Here is a 10,308-nt window from a genome sequence, read left to right on the forward strand (position 1 = left end):
TGGTATCACCCTGAATCCGAAGAAGTTCCAATTTGCCCAGGACACTGTTGATTTCGCAGGTCTTACCATCACACCAACGAACATACGACCAAGTACAAAGTTTCTGGATGCAATAAGACACTTTCCTACACCATCTGACATTACTGGTGCGAGAGCTTGGTTTGGACTAATCAATCAGGGGGCATATGCTTTTGCCATGACAAGACAAATGAAGCCATTCCGTGCTCTTTTGAAGCCATCTGCAATATTTCAATGGACGGATGAACTAGATGAACTGTTTCACCATTCCAAAGAGGTCATCATCCAGGAGATGAAAGAAGGTGTGCGCCTATTTGATCCCACTCGCCTGACATGCCTGGCCACAGACTGGTCTGTAGATGGAATTGGATTCTTCTTGATGCAGAAGTACTGCCACTGTGAAAGCAAGACTCCTGCCTGCTGTCCGGATGGCTGGAAACTGTGTCTAGTTGGCAGTAGGTTCACACATCCTGCTGAAAGCAGGTATGCTCCCATTGAAGGTGAGGCCTTGGCTGTAGTGTATGCACTCCACCAAACACGGTATTATGTTCTTGGATGCAAAGACCTCATCGTAGCCACGGATCACAAACCCCTTCTCCAGATCCTGAATGACAGGTCGCTCACCGACATTGACAACAGGAGACTTCTAAACCTCAAAGAGAAGACCCTAGGATATAGATTCTCAATCGTTCATGTACCTGGCAAAAGGAACCTAGGTCCAGATGCAGCTTCAAGACACCCTGCTGGTCAGCCAGATCGTCTTCTGTTACCAGGCGAAGCACCGGAAACTGATACTCTCAGTAATACAACAGAGTTCTACCGTGACACCTTGACACGCTTATACCAGCATGCCGAGGATAATGATATGGCAAATGACAGTGATACAGTTGCCGCTGCAAGCAGTGCACTTAATGCGATCATCACTGTTGTTACTTGGGACATGGTACGAGAGGCCACAGCATCAGACCCGACGTTTGTTGACCTTGTCAACATCCTGGAGGCTGGGTTTCCAGAGGACTGCAGGGAGCTACCAGTGCCCTTGCGCCCTTTTCATCGCTTTGCTGCAGGCCTATGTGTTGTGGACGGTGTGGTTCTCATGGGCCAAAGAATAGTTATTCCCCCTGTACTCCGCAAGCCGGTACTTAATGCACTCCATGCAGCCCACCAAGGAGTCAGCGCAATGCGTGCAAGGGCCATGGACTCTGTGTATTGGCCAGACATTTCAATTGATATTGCCAGGGTGAGGGAACAGTGCGTACACTGCCATAAGATGGCCAAGTCCAACCCGATGCAGCCTCCTTCAGACATAACACCTCCAGACTACCCATTTCAGATGATCTGCAGTGACTATTTCACTTATAACAGCAAGGATTATGTGGTGATAGTCGATAGATACTCAAACTGGCCTATGGTACACAGGTCAGAATCAGGTGCGGAGGGCCTTATCAAGCGACTGCGGGAGACATTTGTGACATTTGGGATACCTGAAGAGTTAACTTCTGATGGGGGACCACAGTTCACAGCTGGAAAGACACAGGAGTTCTTAAAGGCCTGGGGAGTTCGACACAGGATTACGTCCGTTGCAAACCCACATGCTAATTGCAGGGCGGAGTTAGCTGTTAAAACAGTTAAACGCATGCTCATGGACAATGTTACTGCAACAGGATCCCTTGATGTAGATAAGTTCCAGAGAGCCTTACTGATGTACAGAAATTCTGTTGACCCCGATACAAAATCGTCCCCAGCATTAATACTGTTTGGACGACCCATCCGTGATGCTATCCCAATCCTAATGGGTCGATACTCTCCTCATGAGACTTGGACTGAGTTGATGTCGCATCGAGAGATGGCCCTTGCCCGAAGACATTCAAGGGATCATGAGCGTTGGAATGAACACACGCACAGATTGCCTCCATTGCAGGTGGGAGATCATGTTTATCTGCAAAACTTGGTCGGCAACCATCCAAGGAGGTGGGAGCGCACTGGGACTGTTGTAGAGGTAAGGCAGTACCACCAGTATGTTATCCGTGTGGATGGTACAGGCCGAGTAACTATCCGGAACCGACAACGCCTTCGAAAGTTCACCCCTTTCCACGGCACTCCCTTGCCAGGTTTGTCGGTGACACCCGCTGTGGAACGACCACAACAAGAAGTTTCCAATTGCCCTCCTCCATCCAGGGTAACACCACAGGTTTCCATGCCTCTGACTCCATCACTACCACCAGGAGGTTCTCAAACCCCGCTTAACTCAAGCGAAACACCCACCAAGGCGTCTCCTTCGGAAAGCATACCAGGAAGGCCAACCAGGGCTTCTACTCCAAGGCAGACTACCCAATCAACTTTAGAGCCAAAGCGTCTGAGCTTTGACCAGTCGGACCACCGAAACTCTAGTCCAGATAGGCCTATGACCAGTGTACCACGTGCCCTTGCCCGTCTTCAACCTTACAATAAAGCAGGGACTAAGGAGCTGCTGACATCCCGGAGACCTTGCCGCCGTGACAATAATGAATGATATCCACATGAGTTGTGCTGTATATGACATTAATTTAGTGTTACAAAGACTGCTTAGTGTTGACAATGTCAAAGGCAAAGACTTTCTCCTAGAGGCTTTTTAATTTGACCACTGCGCTTTAGGACTAATTAGTTTCTTGTATTGATGATTCATTTGTGTTGGATGTTTTTTGTTTACTTTTAAGTTTTCGGCGTACCCTTAAAAACTTGTCCCTGGGGGAGGAGATAACTAATAACTCTTACTTGTCTATTAATTACAGGTAGCAGTCATCCTTTTCCACACTCCACTATTATGCTACATGTATAGGACTTTTCAACAAGGGGGAGGGGAAAATTAGTTCAGTTTTGTATTCATTAATGTGCTGTTGAACGTAGTATACATGTTTATGTCGTGATGGAAAAGGATTTCATCCTTTGGTTTAGATCAGATTAAAGATAAACAGAGGAAGGTGTTGATTTTCATTTATTGGGTACGACGGTGAGAAGACTAACAGCGACGACAAAACATTGGGTACGACGGTGAGAAGACTAACAGCGACGACAGGACATTGGGTGCGACGGTAAGAACAGACTAACGACGACAGGACATTGGGTTCGACGGTAATAAAAGACTAACAACGACGACAGAACATTGGGTACGACGGTAAGAACAGACTAACGACGACAGGACATTGGGTTCGACGGTAAGAAAAGACTAACAACGACGACAGGACATTGGGTTCGACGGTAAAAAAAGACTAACGACGACAGGACATTGGGTACGACGGTAAGGAAAGACTAACGACGACAGAACATTGGGTACGACGGTAAGGAAAGACTAACGACGACAGAACATTGGGTGCGACGGTAAGGAAAGACTAACGACGACAGAACATTGGGTGCGACGGTAAGAAAAGACTAACGACGACAGGACATTGGGTGCGACGGTAAGAAAAGACTAACGACGACAGAACATTAGGTGCGACGGTAAGACAAGACTAACGACGACAGGACATTAGGTGCGACGGTAAGAAAAGACTAACGACGACAGAACATTAGGTGCGACGGTAAGAACAGACTAACGACGACAGGACATTGGGTTCGACGGTAAGAAAAGACTAACGACGACAAAACATTGGGTACGACGGTAAGGAAAGACTAACGACGACAAAACATTGGGTGCGACGGTAAGGAAAGACTAACGACGACAGGACATTGGGTACGACGGTAAGGAAAGACTAACGACGACAAAACATTGGGTGCGACGGTAAGGAAAGACTAACGACGACAAAACATTGGGTACGACGGTAAGGAAAGACTAACGACGACAAAACATTGGGTGCGACGGTAAGAAAAGACTAACGACGACAGAACATTAGGTGCGACGGTAAGACAAGACTAACGACGACAAAACATTGGGTGCGACGGTAAGGAAAGACTAACGACGACAGAACATTGGGTGCGACGGTAAGGAAAGACTAACGACGACAAAACATTGGGTGCGACGGTAAGGAAAGACTAACGACGACAGGACATTGGGTACGACGGTAAGACAAGACTAACGACGACAGAACATTAGGTGCGACGGTAAGACAAGACTAACGACGACAGGACATTGGGTGCGACGGTAAGAAAAGACTAACGACGACAGAACATTAGGTGCGACGGTAAGACAAGACTAACGACGACAGGACATTGGGTACGACGGTAAGACAAGACTAACGACGACAGGACATTGGGTACGACGGTAAGAAAAGACTAACGACGACAGGACATTGGGTACGACGGTAAGACAAGACTAACGACGACAGAACATTAGGTGCGACGGTAAGAAAAGACTAACGACGACAGAACATTAGGTGCGACGGTAAGACAAGACTAACGACGACAGGACATTGGGTTCGACGGTAAAAAGACTAACGACGACAGAACATTAGGTGCGACGGTAAGAAAAGACTAACGACGACAGGACATTGGGTACGACGGTAAGAAAAGACTAACGACGACAGGACATTGGGTTCGACGGTAAGACAAGACTAACAACGACGACAGAACATTGGGTTCGACGGTAAGAAAAGACTAACGACGACAGGACATTGGGTACGACGGTAAGAAAAGACTAACGACGACAGGACATTGGGTACGACGGTAAGACAAGACTAACGACGACAGGACATTAGGTGCGACGGTAAGAAAAGACTAACGACGACAGAACATTAGGTGCGACGGTAAGAAAAGACTAACGACGACAGGACATTGGGTGCGACGGTAAGAAAAGACTAACGACGACAGGACATTGGGTACGACGGTAAGACAAGACTTACGACGACAGGACATTGGGTTCGTCGGTAAGAAAAGACTAACGACGACAGGACATTGGGTACGACGGTAAGAAAAGACTAACGACGACAGGACATTGGGTACGACGGTAAGACAAGACTAACGACGACAGGACATTGGGTACGACGGTAAGAAAAGACTAACGACGACAGAACATTAGGTGCGACGGTAAGACAAGACTAACGACGACAGGACATTGGGTACGACGGTAAGAAAAGACTAACGACGACAGAACATTAGGTGCGACGGTAAGAAAAGACTAACGACGACAGGACATTGGGTACGACGGTAAGAAAAGACTAACGACGACAGGACATTGGGTTCGACGGTAAGACAAGACTAACGACGACAGGACATTGGGTACGACGGTAAGACAAGACTAACGACGACAGGACATTGGGTGCGACGGTAAGAAAAGACTAACGACGACAGGACATTGGGTTCGACGGTAAGAAAAGACTAACGACGACAGGACATTGGGTACGACGGTAAGGAAAGACTAACGACGACAGGACATTGGGTTCGTCGGTAAGAAAAGACTAACGACGACAGGACATTGGGTACGACGGTAAGAAAAGACTAACGACGACAGGACATTGGGTTCGACGGTAAGACAAGACTAACGACGACAGAACATTAGGTGCGACGGTAAGAAAAGACTAACGACGACAGGACATTGGGTACGACGGTAAGAAAAGACTAACAACGACGACAGAACATTGGGTGCGACGGTAAGAAAAGACTAACGACGACAGGACATTGGGTACGACGGTAAGAAAAGACTAACGACGACAGAACATTAGGTGCGACGGTAAGACAAGACTAACGACGACAGGACATTGGGTTCGACGGTAAGAAAAGACTAACAACGACGACAGAACATTGGGTACGACGGTAAGAAAAGACTAACGACGACAGGACATTGGGTACGACGGTAAGAAAAGACTAACGACGACAGAACATTAGGTGCGACGGTAAGAAAAGACTAACGACGACAGAACATTAGGTGCGACGGTAAGACAAGACTAACGACGACAGGACATTGGGTACGACGGTAAGACAAGACTAACGACGACAGGACATTGGGTACGACGGTAAGACAAGACTAACGACGACAGGACATTGGGTACGACGGTAAGACAAGACTAACGACGACAGAACATTGGGTACGACGGTAAGACAAGACTAACGACGACAGAACATTAGGTGCGACGGTAAGACAAGACTAACGACGACAGGACATTGGGTTCGACGGTAAGAAAAGACTAACGACGACAGAACATTGGGTTCGACGGTAAGAATACAATAACGACGACAGGACATTGGGCATGCCGGTGAAAAGACTAACAACGACGACAGAACATTAAGTACCACGGTAAGAGAACACTAACGACGACAGGACATTTGGTAAGACGGTTAGAATACAATAACGGAGACAGGACATTGGGCCTGAAGGTGAGAAGACTAACAACGACGACAGAACATTGGATACGACGGAAAAATACACTAATGACGACATGACATTGGGTACGACGGTAAGAATACAATAACGAAGACAGGACATTGGGAACGACGGTAAGAATACAATAACGAAGACAGGACAGTGGGTACGACGGTAAGAATACAATAACGAAGACAGGGCATTGGGTACGACGGTAAGAATACAATTACGAAGACAGGACATTGGGAACGACGGTAAGAATACAATAACGAAGACAGGACAGTGGGTACGACAATACTAAATCATCCTTGTTGAGGGAACGTCGGCTACGACTACGGGAACATCAGCAATGACGACGTTACCAATAATGGGAATTACACAAGCATTAGATATTGGACTTAATGGTAACGAGTCATCGGGAACATCGACGAAACATATGTACTAACGATGACGATACATTTGATAACAACGGTCTACATATCATCTGTGCTGGCCCAATACATGGCAGTCGGTGATAACAACAGCATTGGAATTGACGATGTTTCACCAGTTCCGACTATCGAGCATAGCTTCGGGAGCGATGACGTAATGGTCACAACAAAATGGAGGACGACAGTTAACACGTGCGCAACGAAATCATCATCATTGGGCAGCAGCAACGGTGACTGGATGTCAACAATGAAAACGGTACACATAAACAGTGCAAAACTTAGAAAATAAGTCTATAAAATTATGTATAAACTATTTTGACCTAGCGGTCTTGGATAACCCGTGAAAGTGGAAGCACTTATTTCCAACGGGGTCCTTTTGTTTTTATGCTAAGGCCCCCCCCCCCAAAAAAAAAACTTGTGTTTCCGGTGACATGGCGAAAAAAATAGGGTCGGTAGGGCGGGATTTTTTTTTCTTTTTACACTTACCATATCATGCAATTTTCTGTCGGATCAGATCAATTATGTTATATCTACGCGTTTCCTTATTTACAAAAAGACTGATTAAACAGCATTATTAAATGTCTGAAATCATTTCCTTACCTTCGACTTCCGTATTTTCCCGCCAATTTTGCCCATGAAATCTGGTGTTTTTTGAATACAATACTCGTTTATAAGTCGTGATCGTTTTTTTCGGGAAAATCCAGCACTTCATTTTCAACAAATCTGTGATAATGTTCTAGCCAAACAGTCCATTATCAACTAATTTTTTTATTCGCTTGAGGAAAATCGCCGATTTTCTTGTCAACTGTGAGCTCCTTAAACTGGGCATTCAAGAGAAGGTATGTTAAAATAAGAACAAGTAAACGCGGATATGGATTTATTTTACGTATCTTATTTTTCGTACATTACTACAATCAAGTTTCATTCATATTTATAGTGAATTCAAACATTTCGGTCATTGTTTTAAGATTCCCAGACGACGATTATTGATTATTATTATTTTGATCGTATGGTATTTTCGTACCAGCCTAGGCAAAATCCAGGCAATCAAATGGGATCATACGGTATCCGACTGACCGAATTAGATACAAACCATGGCCACGCGCCTTTGATCTTATCGCCGCTCGTGCTCTGACGTCACAAATTGACCCGTTTGATCTGCAGCCGACACATTCCAATAAATGTGTTGTTAACTTTCGCAGGTTTTTGTTTGGATTTCAGTTGATGGGACTTAAATAAGGCGAAATAAATAACCATTGATAATTGCGGAAAAATTAATGTAACGATCAATAAAATGTGTATTGGAACCTGGCAGTTAGCCTGCATGAATTCGCAAAGCCTAATCGTAAGAAGCCTGCATGTTATACGCAAAGCATAATCGTAAAAAAGTAAGTTTTATTTTGGACATGGGTATGGATAAATAACACCGCGAACTATAATTCAAAATATGTCTCCGGTGATCAACCACGTGTTTGGACCGTAAACATGCTTTTGCCAATTTTAAGATATCGGACAGGGTTCGCCGCCCTCCGCCATTTTGTTTTCCCGTCTCGGTAATACATAATCAGGAATGAAAGTATATTCTCCGGGGACATTGAAAGACAGACAACGAAAATAATAACAATATATTTAAAGAAAAATATTTTTTTACGATAGATTTTTATTTTTTTTATTTTTTACTTTTATGTCTAAAAAAAGATTAGGGTCGGCGAGGAAAAGATAGGGTCGGTCGGGTCACCGGAAACACAGGTATTTTGTTTGCCTAAAGGGACAGCGGACAAAAGAGACTGTGGTGCCGAGATGCAAGAACGTCCGGGTGCGATACCCTAGCTCTTATTTCGAAGAAACCCCTTGGTTTTTATACGTGTTCGGTTCGGTGTAGAACACCGATACAAGGGGTACAATTTTCATAGGTACTGAGTACACTTTTCCAAGCATTAAATGCCAAGAGCCAGACAAGGGAGCTACTTGTACCAACGTCTTTCGGTATGACGCGGCCAGGGATTGAACACACGACTTCCCGCTTCGTAAAAGGACGCTGTAACAACTAGGCCACGGAGACGGGTAAAACGGAACATATTTTTAATCGAGCGGCAATGACGAGACCTCAGTTGCGACTGTCTTACCATCAGCCACCTCGAATTAAGGGACACCCAATAACAACGACGAGACATTGAGTAGAACGACCATCCATATGTTTGCATACGGATTTTCATTTAATGAAATCATCATCATCACCACCACAATGGTTATTACCAAAATATCCTCATAATGTACCTATTCAATGTTTGTTTTAATGATAAAAGTCAACATCGATCATCATAACATCAACACATCTCCATCAGCAGCACTTTCACTGTAATCCTTGTGATAGACGAGCAAAGTGAACAAGAAACGCCGCAATACGACGAAACCAGGTTTCAATGATTGACAGAAGAATTTCAGCCTGTGTTGTGAGAATTATAATTAAGTTAATTTGTTGTGTGTTGTGTGTAGTATAAGAACATGCCGAATTGGTTAGAGGATATACACGGAAGATAAGAAGCATGCATAAGAGTGGAAATAAATATTAAAGGGAAATGTTAATCAATTAATAAAGATGATTATGTTACTTTGTCATGGCACATATAGATATTGTTATCATCGGTGATTTACAAAAACAGATATTCAGTTTTAACCGTTTTTCTATTTTAAGTAACAGTGACCTTGACCCTAGAGGCCCCAAATACAATCCCATGAAAGGTCTCCACAAACTCTTCCTATGTACCAAGCTTGGTCAAGATATGTGAACCCTGACTAAAGTTATTCAGTTTCAACCATTCTTCTATTTTTAGTAACAGTGACCTTAACCTTGGCCCTAGAAGCCCTATACGCAATCCCATGAAAGGTCTTCATTAACTCTTCCTATATACCAAGTTTGGTCAAGATATGTGAGCCCTGACTAAAGTTATTCAGTTTCAACTGTTTTTCTATTTTTAGTAACAGTGACCTTGACCCTAGGGACCCAAACGCAATCACATGAAAGGTATCCATAAACTCTTCCTTTATACCAAGTTGGGTCAAGATTTGTCATCCCTAACTAAAGTTATTCAGTTTCAACCATTTTTCTATTTTTAGTTACAGTGACCTTGACCTTGACTCTAGGGACCCCAAAAACATTTCCATGAAAGATATCCATCAACTCTTCATATAGACCAATTTTGGTCAAGATATGTCAACCCTTACTGAAGTTATTCAGTTTCATAGGTGAGTTTGACACTGCCCAGCCGCCCGCTCGCCCGAACAACGACGTTCATCATGCTAATAACCAGGTTTCACTATGTGAAAACCTGGTTAATAAAATGAACCTCTACTGCCTTGCTTATATCATTTATGTTTATGTATACACAGTCATCTTGTTATTTTCTCAAAAATGTTTGTGTTTTAGTACCAAGGGTTGTTCATTTTTAAGATGTTAGCATGCTTCGTGTTTCAAATTCACGAAAGCAAAATGTTTCTGCATGGCTGTGCAAAATGTTTTTGAAAATGATTACTCAGAACACTTTTGACATCTTAGACATCAAAGCAGATGCCAAACCCACATTATAA

Source organism: Mya arenaria, chromosome 2, assembly GCF_026914265.1.
Source record: "Mya arenaria isolate MELC-2E11 chromosome 2, ASM2691426v1".
Taxonomy (NCBI): domain Eukaryota; kingdom Metazoa; phylum Mollusca; class Bivalvia; order Myida; family Myidae; genus Mya; species Mya arenaria.